Source organism: Ischnura elegans, chromosome 3 (assembly GCF_921293095.1).
Source record: "Ischnura elegans chromosome 3, ioIscEleg1.1, whole genome shotgun sequence".
In the NCBI taxonomy this organism is placed as follows: domain Eukaryota; kingdom Metazoa; phylum Arthropoda; class Insecta; order Odonata; family Coenagrionidae; genus Ischnura; species Ischnura elegans.
In genome coordinates this window covers 83671238-83689557 of record NC_060248.1, presented here as the reverse complement: position 1 = coordinate 83689557, position 18320 = coordinate 83671238, and positions in this window count along the sequence as shown.

Below are 18320 nucleotides of genomic sequence, written 5' to 3'. Positions count from 1 at the left end.
AAGCAACGAATATGGGGATAACTAATATACACAACATATCCTGTGATACCTTTCCCTGTTCCGCCTCGAGAATCGAGTTTATGCGTTTGTGGTGCCTGAAATAGTGGTGCACTGGAAATATTGGTCTTAATAATAAGACTTCACTGGGGTTTCGCACACGAGACCATTGCGTCAGGAACCAAACGAATGAAGCTCTTAACGCGGTGGATATCCCAAGGAGAACTCTTAGAGGAGAGTACATGCATACATGCCCTACATTAAGGATTATCCAGAGTTTTGGGCTAATAGGCTCAGGTTCGGAGTCATGAAGATGGACGGGAGACTTAGGGATTTCGGGCGTCTCACGGTATGACAAAGATGAAAGGAAGCAGAGTAAGAGGCCCTAGAGAGATGCTGTCTTCGCACTCCAAGATTAGATCCCACTAGGTTTCATCTCCCACTGGTAAAGTGGGCTTGTATACTTGTTTTTAAGAGCACTGCTTTATTGAACGGCACAGAACTTATACTAAGTTGTGCAGCATTATTTTGGAAATTCCAGAATTTCTATACATGGAAGTAGTGCCAAAATAGAGAGGTTTACTGTGTAACAGATTCATGGATAAATAGTTTCCAAGGAGATTGAGTTTAATTTTAAGTTTGAATTACATTGTAAATAAATGAGTTGGATTTTAAATTTTAATTGCAATAATAAGATAGTCAAAGATTAACTGTAGTTTTATAAAATCTTGATTAAATGTATTAGGGAATAGAAGCGTTTAAATGCTGATGATTTCCTTCTTTGTAAAGTAAACGTCTTCGCCGATGATTTGTACGGACTGGCTTGGCTCACCAAAACTTTATGTATCTCTCCAATTTTGGTCGCCGGCATCATTTGACGGTTGATGTTAATATGGTATTTAATATCGGCTATTAATCTTTTCAATTCATTTGCGAGTGCTCGGTGGGTGCCCTCACATACCATGCCTCACGTTTCAGAGGCATTGCACGAGATACTTTTATAAATCAGTTTTCTCCATCGCTGAGAGAGTCTTATTTCGTCAGCCGAGGTAGATGGTAAAGTTCTTCCGTGAATATGAGTAGAGTAACGTTATAAAATTCATCAACTCTCTTTTGTGTTCAATTCCAGAAATAATGAAATTTTGTTAATAGATATGAGGTATTATAATTATTTTTCTTAATTTTTAGAAAATATTCCAGCTTTGAGGGCTCCAACAGTCATATAAATATTTAAGCTTTTAATCTTACTATACGCTCTGTCACTTTAATGAAAGTAATGTGGGTAAAAATTAGTCGTAAACTTTTACTCTGTTTCTCACATATGTAACAATGGAAAGTAGAATAAAGTCTTCAGATTCAATAGATAGAGGAATATGAACCTTAGGACCTACAGAATTGAACCAAAATCTCCGGTAAGAAAGAAAAGAATTCTAATTAAGCCAACCAAAATCCTGCCATTCATTATTCACTGTGGATAACGGCTCTCCTGGAGTGTATGAGAAAGCCCTCAGTATTATGAGGTGCGAATAGGAGAAAGGTTGAGGTGAAAGGGAAAGCTTGAAAGTTAGCGCGTGCTGTGATTATGGCCAACTGGTCGCATGGTGCGGAACGACTTATTTTTCTGCTCCACCCAAGAGGAAAGTGCACCCAATTTATGCCATCCGAGTTCCAAAGTAAAAGCCTTAAAGCCAGCTGCTGAGATGGAAGAATCTTTTTTACATTTTTCCTGGGTATTCATAAATAAAATGCGGAGGTAGCAATCTAATTTATAGCAAACGACTTTTTGAATAAAATTTTATGTGATGTTTTAAAAAGCAATCAAAAAACTGGCTTTAACTGAGTTTCTGCCAGGTAAGATCCTTGCCAAGTTTCAGGCAAATATCAACCTGGGTTAAATTGGAATGAGAACTGTTACCATCGTATTTCGTATGCATTAATGTTGTAGCAATTTATTAAAATCATTTCATTGGTTCGTAAATCGTACCAAGACATAGTTCTTTTCTATTTAGACTCTATATGGCTCCTTGCGTTATTTCAGATCGTGTAAAATATTTATTTACATAACTAAATATGAAATTACAAGGAACTGAGCAATTTATTTTCCAATTTGTACGGAAAGGGGAAATTTCAGATCGGCAACAGAGCCCGACTTAGATAAAAGCGGTAGGTAATCGTATTATCAACAATTAATTGGTAATAAATGGATGCGTATTGATTATTAATTTTGGGAAAATAAAATTTCATTTACTCGAGATAGAGAGAGTTTAGAGAGGAATAAGTAGTACTAGTTGGTATACTTGCACTTAGATCAACTATGGTCATTTTCTCCGTGTAGTAGTGGCATTGAATATCCGTCCAAAATATCACTCCTTAAGCCAAACAAATCGTAAGATTAAGCACTGTTTATGTATTTTACTCACTTTTTCCAAATATATCTTTAGGTATTATCAGTATTTTTCGGTGCATGATGTAATTGCTGAGTTCTCTTTGGCTTGTACCTCATTCAATACGCCACTCTCAAAGCTCAATTCTTTCTCATTATTCCATATTAAATTTCAAAAATTGTTTGTGGTTCACATTTCAAAGGGTTTTCCTCTCCAAGCTATTATACGAATTTTTCATAATCTCAAATAAAACTTTTAAGAATGATGATAAACTGATTTTGAAGAATCCTATGCGTTTTTCTTTTTCGGGTTTTTACCTATCTTTTCTCAATTACATCGCTTAAGCTTTTTAAAAAAAATCGCATCGTTTTCATGTCCTTTATTAAGGCAGCACATATTTTCTTTTGTCTTGAATCCTGAATCCGTTTTCCTTCAGGAAATTTCGTAGAGTAATAAACTTGGGCGTGAGTACAATAGAAAGGTTGAGCACCGTCATTCATGATCTTACTCGTCTAATTACCTTGGAAAAGAATTTAAAACCAGACAATTTAAGGGAGCTGGAGTTAAGTTTAAAAGGAAAAGAACCGACTTAATAGGCTTTACTAATTAAAGAGCAGCGTTCATTGAGAATCTAGTAATTATGGGGAGAAAAAGTTTAGTCTGTGAATAACACTTGAAAAAAGTTGGCCATTGAGATACATTGGTAGTACCTACTTTAAATCGTAGTTCGCGGCAGAAAACATAATGCTAAAATAACGGCAAGGCTTGTTGGGAAAATTTACCTCGATTTAAGCCATACTAGTGGTGAAATATATGACATATCAACAATAGATATAAGAAATATGTTAAACATCCAGTAAAGAAAAAAAGAACATTTTATAATAATTTCTGAACTCATAACTGTATCAATAAAGGTTTAGTATCAGAATGATACATTTTTCGTTATAAATTTGATCAGCTTAAGGTTGGAAGGCGATATTTGGTGGAACTTGTTGACAGGAAACATAATGAAGATACACTTTTGTATGTTCCACAAGAGTTTTTAATACCGACCCAGGTTTCGGCAGTACACACTGTCATTATCAAGGTAATGACAGTGTGTACTGCCAACCTTTATTGATACAGTTTTGAGATCAGAAATTATTATAAAATGTTCTTTTTTTCTTTACTGGATGTTTAACATATTTCTTATATCTATTGTTGATATGTCATATATTTCACCTTGATAATGACAGTGTGTACTGCCGAAACCTGGGTCGGTATTAAAAACTCTTGTGGAACATACAAAAGTGTATCTTCATTATGTTATAAATTTGGTTATGATGAAGATTATTGCGAACCTTTACCGTTCAGAAGAGATAAGAATCGGGCATTTCTCACTGATTGGTATCGTGGGGATGATAGGCCCAAACAAATCCTATTCTCTCTTCTATTTAACAGTCACTGCTCACAGAAAATAGCGACATATTAAGAGTGATCAATCAATAGCAAATTATATAAGGTATAAGCTAAGGATTCAGGACTCGAGATAGAGGTATAAGCTATGAATTAATTATTTTTTGAGTTAACCATTGCAACACAAATAGAAGTTATTGGACTGATTTCAAGGTGTACACTTGTGATCATTGTTTTGGATGGTGAATTATTATAGTTATATTTTTTATATTTTTTAGATAATGCTGTTGCAAAATAAGGTGAGGATGAGTTGCCAGTCAATCTATTCATTTTGCGAGGAAGTGACTTCTGGGTCACCTCAAATGCAATCAGGAAGTCCAGTTATCTTATATGTTTTCCCCTCTTGGAAGAAATGTCAATATTGAGAAGGAAGTACTTCTGCTAATTACGTTTAACACCTTGGTGAACATCGTTTAAAACCAAAGCTTGTAGAATATTTATGCATTGCCATTAGATTAGTGTCAAAGTGTCAAAAATTTCCGAACAACCTCATTTTAATCTTTATCTTTTTAATGCTCAGCCTAAATCCTATTTCGGTCGCCTCACCTTCATGCAGGAAAATCACTTGCAGACACTTTGTCTCCGCTTCTCGGCATTAAAATTCTTTCTCCGCATTTCTCTCTTTCCTTCCTGAGTTGGCATTCCTCATCGTCACGAATGCAATACGGATTCGCTGAGAAGTCCGGTTCATCCTGGGCTTATAGAACGGAACTTGACTGACCTTTTCCATCCCCCGCTCCCTTATCAAGGTTGAGGCCAAAACACAGGAAGTCCTTCTGTAAACGGAGATACCTCCGTCAGAGACGGAGACAATGCCTTTATGGGCACAAGGGACTCATGGCGGGTGAAAGTGAAAACGAGGATAATGTATTCACTCCTTGCGCGCTCCCTGAGGGACCCGTATTTGCACACAAAAAAGGGGGTTTCAAAGCCTTATCTATCTCCGCTGTGTTGATCCGGCAGGAAGCTCTCAGTTCAAGCCGTTTCTCACGACACACTTCCCAGCACACAATGAAATAAGCTTAAAATTAGAAGTTCAAAGACTGGAAAAGGTTTTTTTTGGTGAAGTTCTTAAGTAGATAATGACTCAGTCTCCTTTGGTGTCGAGATTTCTTGTCACTCCTAATTAGGGAAAACTTGAATTTACGGCTAAATTTTTGTTCCTGGCAACTATCACACTACTCGACAATAGACGCTTCAAGTAGATTTATGCTCAAATAGGGAAATATCCCCGAGATATTTTTTGTCGATATAATTTTATATATTTTGTTCATTACTGGTTGTTTAGTTTTTCATTTTCATGTCATCCTAAAATTGTTAACATTATTTTAAAAAAATTAAGCATAATAAAATATTGTTATTGTATATGGAAATCTCATTGAATTAAATCTACTAAACCTATAGTGTTTTAAATACTAGCATGAATTTTTATGCGGTAATAGAGGCACAAAGGCTCACAGACGTTTAAGTATTTGCGGACGAAATACATATTTGTAAATTAAATTAAATAAATTATTTGCAGTTGAAAATAGCGAAAAGATTTATTAAGAATTTTATGGTGCGAAGAGAGGAATTGGCATGGCTTAGTTTACGATACATTTGCGCATTACTACATTCTAGAGAGTAGCTTGAAATTAGTGAGTGCAAATCTGGGAAAATTAATACATAAATACTTTATTATTGGGTCGTCGTTAATTTCTATGCAGACGCTAATGCGTAATTCCGTAATAGTTCATTCAGTGGCGTAGTATTTTCCTATCAATATTCGCCTGTTCATAATTTTAATCGTTCTTTTCGCTTCTATAATTCATTGTTGACATGAAGTTATTACATGCATTTGTATTTCCTGCAGAAAAATTTTCCTGAACTCACTCTGGTACCAGGGAAAACCATGAATTTTATTGGGAGAATTACCCTTATTTTTTATAGAGAAGCTCGTATGTCTAAATATGATACAAAAATTGCGGTATAAACTGTGTATGAATACTCCTTTTCAATTATTTATCCTTTATTTAGGTAATTGATATTCTCTGTAATCTTCATGAGTGACTACATTTCTCAAGCATTTCTGGCTATCATACGTAGCCTAACTTCTTTGGACCCGATTCTTGCCTTATTGATATTCAATGAATTTTTCACTAATGCTTTACTTTCAATGATTTACCCTTCTTAAAGTAGGCTAAGTAATTATCTTGTTTCCGCTGTATATGCTAGTTGTATTATTCTACTTCTAAATCCTATAAACTAAAGCCTTTAGCAAAAGAACCTACATTTTCATATCCTGATTGGTTTAAATTAATGGGTCGCAGTCAAAAGGCCCGCTCCTAAAATCCCCGCGGCGACAAAACGCCCGAGACAGAATCCCCGTGGCGACAAAACCAACAATCAAAAATCATAACAAACAAGATATAAACATTCATTAAGAGGATACTTCGTGATACAATGCCGCTAACGTTTATCGATAGTTTTCTAGCGATTTGATCGATGGATTTTTCTTCCTCATAGGAAAACCCACTAAAATCGCTGGCACATTAATGGCTTTGCCTGGTTTCGCTAATAGTAGGGCCCTCTTCGCTTCTATAGCGTTGAGGTGTCTTTCCCTCGTCCCGTCCCTTCCGTCCCTTTCCCTTCCCAGAGGCGTCGACGGGCTTCTATCGCGGCGGCGCCTCTTTTCCTTTTTCCTTCCTCTCCAGCCCCTCCCCGGGTGATCGGGAGTATAAGCCACGGGCTTGGTTCCCGGCCCCGTTGTGTTGTACCTTCGAAGGGTTCGCCCTGAACCCTCATACTTTCTTCTCTTTCTGTCATTTATCGATAGTCAAAAGGGCAAAATTTTGCACACGATACAGGGATATAAAATGCTGTGTCAGGGTTCACACAACATCTGAAGCCGCGGGGATTTTGTCGCCGGGCCTTTTGTCCTCAGGGGGTTTTGTCGCCGGAGATTCTGCGCCGGGCCTTATGCCGGTAATCCAAATTAATATAATCGTATCAATCGATCCCGTGCATTACTGAGTAGATCATCAAGCCCATATCTCTCATAATCTATTTTCCCATGCTTGTGTTTACCTCCTTTGTAAGGACTGAGGCCACAATCTGAGCTTTTACAATGAATAATACTTGCGGTTGGACGAATGTAGGTCAGGACCAGGAGTGTTACGATTACCTTTCTTTAATGTCTACGATGGCAGCGGATGTAATTCTAAATTTTGCCTCCGGTAGGCCCATTGTACTTCTTTTCTAGCCATTGGATTGCTGGATCCATTTCCTCGGCTACTCCGGTCCGTCAATATCGCGGTTGTTTGTGGAAATTGGAGCATTCAGTGTTACAGTGGAGAATGTAACTGGCACAGCAGGAGCTGTAACATGCAACCCTACCTTTTCGGTGAATATTATTCGGCTACCTATCAATACAGCGAGGAAATAAGTTTATTCCACCATCTTCAACGTGGCTTATGAAATGGCTTCAAATATACATAAGAAGGTATATTATTTGTTAAAGGAGAATCGAGGCTATTTCATATCATTTGGGCACTGTAGGAATTAAAATTTATAAAATAATAAAAAATAAATGAACAGTAACTTCAATTGAAGTACAATGCAGTACACCGGAAGAAATATTGTTGGCATGTTCAGACAAATATATGAGAAAATAAGTTTGTCAAATCGTCACTATTCCTATGTGTGCTTTACCTTTTCCTATAAGCAGCCTTTTTGATCAGTGGCTGTCCATTGATCTGAAAATTCTAATTTTTACTCTATTGCCATTATGATTTCCTTGAAAAAAATATACCTTTATGATCTCTCTCTAGTTATAACTCAACGCCTTTTTTAAGCCGAAACTTCAGCCTGTCGAAAAGATTTTCTATGTTTTTACACCATATCTAAACCTACTTGCGAATTCCACTGCTGGATCGATAGTGAGACGTAAGGTAAAACCATGCGTGCAAAGTGCTCGTTTTGGATGCTTTAGGGTAGCGGTTAAGTAGTGGCCGTCACGGCATGCCATTGAAATATTTACGTAACATGTAGCTAGAAACTTAAACGCGCATGGTCACTGAACAGCAACCTTAAAGTATTCTTTCTCGGAAACCATTTGTTGCGAGCGATTTATTCCGCGTTGCTCATTGGTGGGGCCTGCCCACATATATAAATTTGAAACAAGATATAAAGGTTAAGTATAAATCTTGCCTGAGAGAGCGGACGCGTGTGAAGCCTGGTGGAAGCTTGATTGAGCACCCCCAACATGTCATATTTTTTGTTGTTTTACCGCGATTTATCTCGCTTCCCTCGTGAATTTTTTCTTGGTGGTTTTTTTAGCAAATAAATTATATTCGTCATAGTTTCTAAAAAAAAAACGTACGCCTTTTTTCGTCTTGAATTTTATTTTTTTACTCGATTCACTTGCTTTTACTTATGTAAATATTTTCTTGTAAGTTTATAACTATTAATTTTTTATGTTGGCTAATCGTATTGTCACGAAATATTTCATTGAAGAAGGTTATTTGGGTCTTCGGTCTCATCCATTTACAAAGGTACCTATCTTATTATTTCAATGGCTTATGCACCATATCAGCCATCCACAGAATATGGGAATAGCAGAAGCATTTTTCGCTTAGCTATCCTTTTTCCAATCGTAGAACTATCCCTGTATTCGGCGTGCAGTGGGAACTGACATGCAAGAGCATAAGTTAGTCTTCAGGTCATCTACCTGCTATCGACCATTATTCTTGGGACACACTGTTATTTAATACAATTATTGGTGAAGTATTGTCAGATTTTAGTGACTTGCTGCATTTTTAACTAGTCTTGTTTAAGTAGGTCTTGCGCTATCATAAGTTATCATATAATAATATTTTGCAAATAAGCATAAATTGCAAGAAATGTTGACTTCCTATGGATGCCGCTCAAGTATCAGAAGGAAATAAGACTTCCTTGCCCATGCTAGTTAACCGAGCTATGGTTGACAAGAGTTGACGGAAAAAATGGACTGGAAAAAATTCGTTGAATATTATAAATAGTAAAATTTTGTTTGCGTCATTGCTGGGGATAGCATACTTCCTCAAAAAGATCCTCATTTCCGTCATTGGTCATTTAAATGCTGAAGAATGGATCCTTTGTCGCTAGGGAAGGACATTGAGGCCATGTAGAAGCCGAAAATAAGGTAAACTGTTCCAATGGCCGTGTGAAGGAATGAGATAATAAGGTATTTCATCTATTATTCCATGAAATTGATCGTGTTCAAGAAGTAGAGTTCGAGTAGATCATAGCCAGGAATGGGCAATAGCCTTACTATGGGCTATCGGTGACAGGCTAGGTAAAGACTACTGTTTTTCTTTGTGAAATGTATTGTGAAGACCCCGTAGTGTGGTAAAACACTAAAAATATTTTGTAATTAGGAACAAATATTTTGCGAAAGTTCTTGCGTACCAGGAAGTGCACGTTGCATGAGAGTATGCTAACGGAGAAAACATTTCGTCTATACCAAAGAAATACATGATCCAGGCGTACATTTGTTTTCTAGCCAATCTATTAGGATCTTCGTCCTAACAAAGCGTTTGGACCACTGTCGAGGTAAGGTTATCTTTTCCTGGCGACGCGTTGTGAAATTTAACGCCGCGAGAGCGAAGGGATTCTGGGAGGAAAAGGGGAGAGGACGAGGGAAGATAACTGCGCAACTGGGAACATTTTACGGCTGCAAATTCTTGCTGCTCCTTTTTCCTCAGCTCGTTTGCATATATTCCAGAGTGTATATGTGCAGCTGTGTTTTTATCGATCTAGAAATTTAATTTAGCCCTGACGAAACGGTGTAGGTTGAGGGTAATGAAGGAATTTGGTTCAGCGAATATGGGGAAAATGGTGAGTGTAAAAATACCTTGATATTATTTCTGATAATTATGTCTAAAATAATTGCTTTAGAGGAGTCCATCTGAATGGATTCCTCATGGCCTGTGTTTTACTTTTGATATTTTTTAATAAGATTCTTCGCCGATTGTAACATACTTTGTGGTCTTATTTAATTCTAATAATTTTTCTTTATTTTTTGCATATTTTTGAATTTTCATTTCCACATTGAATATTCATATTAGTATTCATAATGTGTTTGTTCCGTTATCCGATTTTTACATTTGGGAAAATTCTAAGTAAATTTGATTAACACTGTTTCATACAACACAATTGTTCTCGATTGGAAAAGGACGCTTAGGGATTTTTTTAGATCCAGAAAATTCACAAATTATGATTTAGAATAAATTTTAAGAATTATCAGAGTAGTGAACACTTTCTTTCACTAAATGTCACTAACACTCTGCTTTGCCAATCATTTGTCTTTAAATTTAGAATAGTTGTCATAAGTATGCTTTTTATCACCGAGCACGACGGTGATCGAGAGGATGGTCCTCCTTGTCAATCGTGATAACGGATATCCATCTAATCGCTAATTCCTATATCGATCAGATAAACCTAATGCAATTTCGTTTCGGCAGCCTTGTTTCATATGGAATTATGTTCACATTTTGGTTTTCCCAGCGTTAATATATTTTTTGTTTATATTTCCTCATTATGCTACAGTGGAATAAAATTCTAAACAATGAACAAGCGGAGGCATTGAAAAAAATGCGAGACTTATGCGACAGATTAACTAAATGGGAGAATGATAAACACTGGTCTCATAATACTCATTCTCCTGGTGTTTCCAATTAACGAACAACTAACCGGTAACTTTGGCTTACCTTGATTGTATGATAATTCAGTACACTGTTTGGCCTTGAAAAGTGCCCTTTATTTCATTAACTTATCCTAGTAAACTTGTTTATAGAATAATTATAATTCAAAATTGTCTTTCATGCTGGATGAAAAAATTCCTTGGATCAAGAATCAAATCATACACCTTCGGCTTTCGGGGAAAATGTGCAAACCACTACGCTATCCAGTTTCATAAATTCCCGAGGCAATATTACCGAGCTTCATAGTTCTTGGCCTAAACTTCAAAACCTTTCAAGCGATATATTTACTAGCTATGGTTATCTGGAACGGTTTAAAGTATAAAAGGGGTATTTATATCTAAGAATGACGGCGCTAAGAACTCGGCAGTTAGTAGGACAGTATTTGATGAATGTGCTCTTAAGGACTAAGTTAACATAATCATTATAGTTTACGTCGAGATTTGTTCGATGTATGCTCGCATACAGTTTCTTGCCGGCGTTTCGAAAAATTAAAATGGTTGTTTTTTTTAATCTCAAAGTTTCTAAATCAAGTGGAAGCCATGAAAATTAAAAATAAATATGTCCGTTGGTAAATCAATATAACCCTTGGCAATGAACTCAATGCGAATTTTGATTGAGCAAGCTTCGATATTAGCAAAACTTGAACAACTTTATGTAATTAAAACAAGTTAACCAATTACACAGTTCTTGAATTAGTTATTCATTTACCTTGCTATTTTTTGTTACCATAGAGGCACCTTGATGTCTCAAAGGGTTTGAGCGGGGAGGAAGGGGTGTGAGGGATGCATAAGGGGGGCTACGGAAGGTTAAGAGTTTTGGGTAAAGATGGCATAGGATGCGCGCGCAAGCCGACAATCAATTCAGTAGTTGGGTTGGGAGACTTTCCACTCCACCCTCTTCCTCCGACCACTTCAGAGTGGCCTATCCGAAGAAACCCCTTCCCCTATTACACTTCCGCACGCTTGCATGTCTCCGTTGAGTGCGAGGGCAGACTTCCGCTTTCTTCCCCACCGTCGCTCGTGACCCTTCCCCGAGCTTTGTTTGCCAAAGGGAATTCTCGCGGAAAGGTGGGAATTAGGCTTGGATGAAAAGATGAAGAGAGGGCATAAGAGTGAAAAATATACATATATATTTTTTAAGTCGGAAGAGGGGGAAGAAAACAGTTGAATGACGCGGAACTTTACCACTTTAGAGAATGAATAAAATAAGGCAATATTAATAACGAGGAAAAAAGCGGATGGTATTACCATTTTTTCCCCTGACGGGAAACTTTTTCTAAGCGCCGTGAATAATTAATGAGAAAAGTCTAAAGACAACACCGGTATCGCCCTCCATCGTTCAAACTGTGGTCGAGTGGAGGTCGGGACGTATGAGATGAAATGAAATCTCGTCTGATACGCGGACGAGATTCGCAGGAAAACAAAATAACTTTCCTGGTCCCAGTAGAGCTCCGCAATCCCTCCAATTCCATGGTAGAGCCGGGGGATATATTTACGCGGGAAACCTGAATGAAAGATTAATGGCTAAAATGAAAAAAGTAATGAAGCGAGTATTTCCCTTGAGGCATTATATTGAGACTTTATTTTAATATATTACCTTATGGCTTACTGTACAGCCGAAATTGATTGGATCCACAATGTAACCTAATTATCCTCAAGCATATTCAATCCAACCTTTAAACTGGGATGATATTAATGCTAATATCTTTTCATCTCCTTACAGCTTACAACAGAACGGGTCGTAATTACGAGTTATTATAATTATCATGAATTCGAAATAATACGCCTCGAAAAATGTGAGAAAAATAAAAATATGTTTTCCCATCAAAAGTTTGGTGGAATGTTAAAATATAATTATCGTAGTTCGAAAATATGCCTAAGTTATTATACCGCAATGGCAAACTTTGTCGCTTGTTTAATTGAAGTTCAACACTTGTCATAAGGGAAAAAATATCTTATTATTTTTTTATCGTCTCGTACTTGCCTCGTAACTTCTTGAAAAAGGAGCGAGCACCCCATAAACAGCATTTTCATCAAAGAAAACCTTTCTTTCGTTTTTGCAGCTGAAATCAGGATATAGATCTTATTGTCAATGATTCTGCATCATTTACTCAAATAGAACTATTGCTGTAAACGATTGTTTACATTTTTTAATTATTTTATTGTAAAGTCTAGAGCGTGGAATAATGGTTATCTAGGGTTATTGGAGGTTATTTCAATCAACTCTTCTAGCACTATAGTTGTTTATAATCATCAAATTTCGATAAAGTTGAGAGTGTTTTTACAGTGGTGTCCACTTATCTATCATATTAGCAAACTGATCCGAATATGTATTTTACATCATTACGTAATAAGTGCTTGAAAATTGAAAATAATTGGCATTAATTTATCCTGTGCTACAAAACATTCCGGTATTTACCAGTACTTGACATTCTAATTGTCCAATTGTCCTTAGACTATTTCTACGTTTTACTATAAGGTACACATAGCTAATAATGCCAATGATTTTTATTTGGATACATAGCCAACAATAAACCCATTATTTTATTACTAGTTTTATTATATTGCGCATATAGTGTTTTCAGCGAGAAGTAAGAAAATCCCTTGTGTAATGATATTTGTCGTCGTTTGAAAGCTGGCAAATCGGCGGGTCCATCAAATAGGAAGCTATTTAGTTTTCCCTATGTTCGAATATTTTCTTCAGTGACACCAGTTTATTTAAGTAGGGGATGCTGACAGGAGGGTAGATAATTAGAGAGAGGCGAAGTTAGTTCATCAAATCTGGCAGTGGATGGACATTTGTTCCTTCGAAAACTACTAAAAATATTTTTGAAATGATGTAAGGATTTCAAATACTTATTGCATACAATGATGGATAACCTCACTCTCTAGGAAAACTATGATATTGTATCATTGATCACAACGAAGAATTCTGTTTATTTAATTTTGAATTAGTCGGCTGTGTAACAAAAAGACATTTTAACCATTTACCAAATTTGCCCTGTTTTGCGAAATTAGTCTTAAAAATAATGAGGCTCTAGGTAGGGCAAGGTAGGCATGTAGCATTAAACTTGAATGTTCGGAGCCTAAAACTCCATTGCGCAAGTGCAGAAGAAAAACCTTTCCAAACATGTGTTCACAGTCATGTTGATAAGTAATATTGGTAGCGTTTTTTAATATTGAGATATTTTTATTATTTTTATCTCCAAATACGAAATATTTGCTCTCTGAAAACCCAAATTACTGGTCGATATTGGATGAGTAATCTACGAAAGAGGATCAATTGAATTCTTATTTCTCTCTTGAAAGGAAATTCGGAACGTATCAAAGTGAATGAATTCCTTTCATATAGCGAAGGGAATAGCTGCTATTTCCTGAGGGGATTCCTTTTCTTTCGCATCTAAATTATTTGGAATTTCCCAATTCAAAAAAAGAAGCCCTTTAAAAATTACTTTTTCCAGCGGTGTGCCCTATTTCTTCCTTGATGTATGAAAGTTCAAGGCAAACAATGAAAGCCCAAGCAGTTCTTTTTTACGCTGCGTATAAATCATTAAGACCACTACAAAAAGCAATTTCTGACCCTAAAAACACGGTCTTTTACCTATATCTTAACCCATTGTGTTTTGCGATAATGCTTAGTGCTGAACCGAAAGCAGAAAGAAAATAATACAGCTCATTGTAAATTTTTACAGTGAAGTTAGTATGTGGGTTAATCCTTTTTCTAATGCGTCGTTGTTTCTTGGTTGGAGAACCATCTATTAAGACTGCTTCATAAGTTGTAGCGTAGGTACTTTCATAAAGATTTGCAAACTCTTTGCCCCAGTAATACGTATCGTCAAAATGGTACTTTATTCCTGGAAGATAAACTTTGCGCTTTGATATTTTCTTTATTAGGCATTTGGAAAATTTTAAGTCACCAGAAAAGAAGTGCGAGGTAAAGTTATGTTTTTTGAAAAATCCACGGTCTACAAACCCATGGATTATGATTATAATTCCATGATGGATTCATTAAATTTCATATTTTTCTAAAATGCAATGTTTGAAAACATTAAACTACGGCTAAAGATATTTAAATTAGCTTAGTTAAGGCTAAAGATTATATCAGACTTTATTCAATTATTCAATCCATATTTTTTTTTAACTTGAATCTTTTCTAGCCACTTCAAAGCTTTTGTAAAGTCCTCAGTCATATATTTCATATCTACCATCGAAGCTGTCACTTAAAACTTTTTTCCTTCCCTTATACCAACGTCAATATGAGATCAAATTTATTTTCAAATAGTTTGTAATTATAATTGTTAGTGTTCTTGAATTAATAATTAGTTTAAAACTCCGCAAAAAATTAGCTATAAACAAGATAGAATTAGCGATTCAAGGGCTACATTCCCATAACAATATAGTTTTCATGAATATTTTAAGTAAATAGCGATTTAATGAATGTCATAGATAGGAAATACTGAAATTATGCTTTTCATATTCGACATTTGTCTCAACCACATTCGATACCATGCTTTCGGACTGAACTTATTGTAGATCCTTAAAATTCGTTGCAAGGTGTGGATACGGTTATAGTGCATCCTCCCGGACACCAATGCTACGGAATCTTTCATGCAAGACAGCCGAAATATTAATGCATTCAATACAATATTTTCAAGTATACATTTCTTTTCTCTTTGAATTTTATTACCATCATTATCATTCCCTTGGTGGTTCCCATCCTTCTGATAAGAAGGTGGAAAAAGTCCTATTTCCTCAGAATTTCTTTTTCGTTAATGAGAGAAAGTCATGTAATTTGAAGTTCAATTGAAAAGCAATAACCTGAGTATTCGGCTAAATTATTCATATGCCTTAATATATAAAACAGAGATTGGGAATCAAAAGTGTTATTTTTACTACAATGAATAATTGGCGAGTTTAACGTACACTTAAGTATTTTTAAAGCCTATATTTCTGACAAATAATATTGCAAAGTATATACTAGTAGCTTATAATGAAAATGAATTAATATGTTAGTTCTTATAATGCATTTACAACAGTTTATTTTATAAAAAAATAACATCAAAATATGGCGTTGACTATTATTTTTTTCAACACTATAAACCAATCTTAATAGTTTCTCAAACAACCTTTCAAGCATTATCTTTGGCAGGATTTGCCTTATTGAATATTCCCCGTATCATTAATTGAGCCGTAAGTACTTTTGTTGGTAAAATTTTACCAATGTCATTAAAAATATTGCTGAATTTTTCAATTTATCGAGACTTATTTGTAAAAATATTATATTCCAAATCTTGCGCTCGGCGACAAATCATGTATGAATTTTGGCCTGAACGATTTCTCTCGTTTGCTGACTCCTGACACTTTTGGCGTGTTTGGGAAAAAGATCATTTTTCCTCGTGCTTGTGCCCATCGCATCCCGTTGACAAAGATCAACCTGACCCCCCATCAGAAAGTTGACACCGCACGACGAACAATGCAACCCTTGGGGAATAAAACTATGTATTCTTCCCCCAGCTCTTGACAAAAAAATCCGTAGTCCCTTCGGCCTCGAGAAGTAAACTGTAAACAAGGGTCGTGTTTCCTTCGCCTGATCTCCTCATCCCCTCGCAAGATCCCCCTGTCCTTCATCCCACTATTCTTGCAGAACCAACTACTCCAGGGGGAATTCCAATTGTTCCCTTCTGAGATATAGAGACGGAGAGGCAGTCGCCCTCCTATCCTTTTAACCTTGTGGGGCACATCGCTATCGCAGTGTTTTTCTTCGAATGGCTGGCATTCTGGGTGAATTTGTATTGATGACAGCGGAAACCGAAGACCCTATATCGACCTTTCTTCCCCCATTGCTTTCCCGCCTCTCGGCAAGAAGTTCCATTTTACTCCGCAAATTTCGAGCGCCGTAATGTGTTTCTCGAGCTTCCGAGAGATGCCGTCTCTCAGCGCCTTTGTACCGCGCGTATCGGTCAATTTTTAAAATGCGCCGATAAAGAGACACCGAGTTTCTATCGATGATGCTTCGTAATCCTGCTTGTTTTATTCGCTACTTCCCTTGCTGTTGGAAAGGAAAGGGCAGCACGTTCATCGCATAAGAAATATAGTGAAAATGATTAGTGAAGGTTGCATTGCGGTTGATTTAAGTATATATCACAATATATGTCTAATGAGCAGTTTTAGAGCATTGCATGAAACAAGTGACTTTGCACTCAGTCAAGCGCACGGGTTCAAAGTTATATATACCACGGATGAAGTTCGCCATGAAAAAATTTTGGCTACTCCAAACTTCCCCTATTCCTTAAAATCTTCTGATTGCCAGTGAGGCGTGTTGGCCAGTTACACCACCAAGCCATCTTCTCAAAGTGAACTTTGACCTAGGTTTTGACCTGGCTAGTAATCGGAAGATCCTGGTTCGAATCCCGGCTTAAACATATGTTATTTCATGGTGAACTTAATCCTTGGTGTATATAACAGTTTTAGACCCTAGAAACTCAATAATGCTTGGAGCCTTCATTACTTTTGGTAAGGATTACACGAAATTTCTTCATTCTTGAATGAGGATTTAAGCTTTAATGATGCTTATTACTGGATCAGTGTTAAAGGGTTTCGATGCACGGATGCTAATGCACTTTAATTTTTACCTCTGTTCCCCGAAGTCAATGGCTCCGTAGCCAAATCTGTGGATCAAACTCAGGCCAAAACAATTAGCAAAATCGTCAGATGTATAACTTAAGCTTTTTGAAGATGAAAGATAACCTTAATTAACAAAACAATTTGCTATCATAGCTAACTATTATTTCTTGAGAGAAATCTAAAATATTTGCAACAATTCTACTATTGTTTGCATCGGAAAAATCAAATTCTTGGTCGACCATCTGATAGTTTGTTCGGTGTTTAGTATATATTTATGAGATGAAATATTCGCAGGTAATATTAAATATTCTAAATTTAATATTCCTGGATCTTCTCCTACCAAAAAAGCCATGCTTCAAACTTGGTCATTGCTATTACGAGTGTCTGTGCTGCTCAGTGTCGATTGATTTGGTGTTCACGATAATGATTCCTCATCTGATCCAGTATTCCGAAATATTGGTAGCCACCGTAACGTATTATAGTTGAAAACTATGACTCCCAAACCGTCGTAGCAGTATAAACTCAAGCGCTCTGGAGGTATTTCTGTGACAGAAATGGAGAAAGATTCAATGAGGGTCCAGTTATCCTTAAATCATTTGACTTGTTCTTTTTGTATAAATTTAAATGATGGAGAAATGATTAAGAGTAACGTATGTAGTTCACAAAACTATTTTTTTTTTTAATGAGAATATATGTTCATGAATCGATATCCGTAATTTTTTGTTCACTAGAGAATGCGGTTCTGGATATGCAGAAATTTACATAAATTGGTAAAAATGGCACTATAGTTTCCTTTTGTTAAAAAATACTAAAAAACCCTCAATATGCATTTTTGTGTCTAAGGAGTCCTCTTATCAATTTACAAGCAATTCTTTTATCATGTGGACAACCGTATTATCAGTAAAAAAGCCACGTTCAATAAATTAATCATATTGTGCAGAGCTCGATTTACAACCACGTAACTGACATCAGCGGGAAACCGTGTAAAATAAGCTCTCAGACAATTACTGCGAATGGCTCCACCACTACCGCCACTGGCCTTTGCTTCTTACAGCAGTTCTAATATACCATCTCTCCTTTCCGCCTTTAAACTAAGATCTGATATCACCCATCCATAGTCAGTTACAGTCTTCCAATCT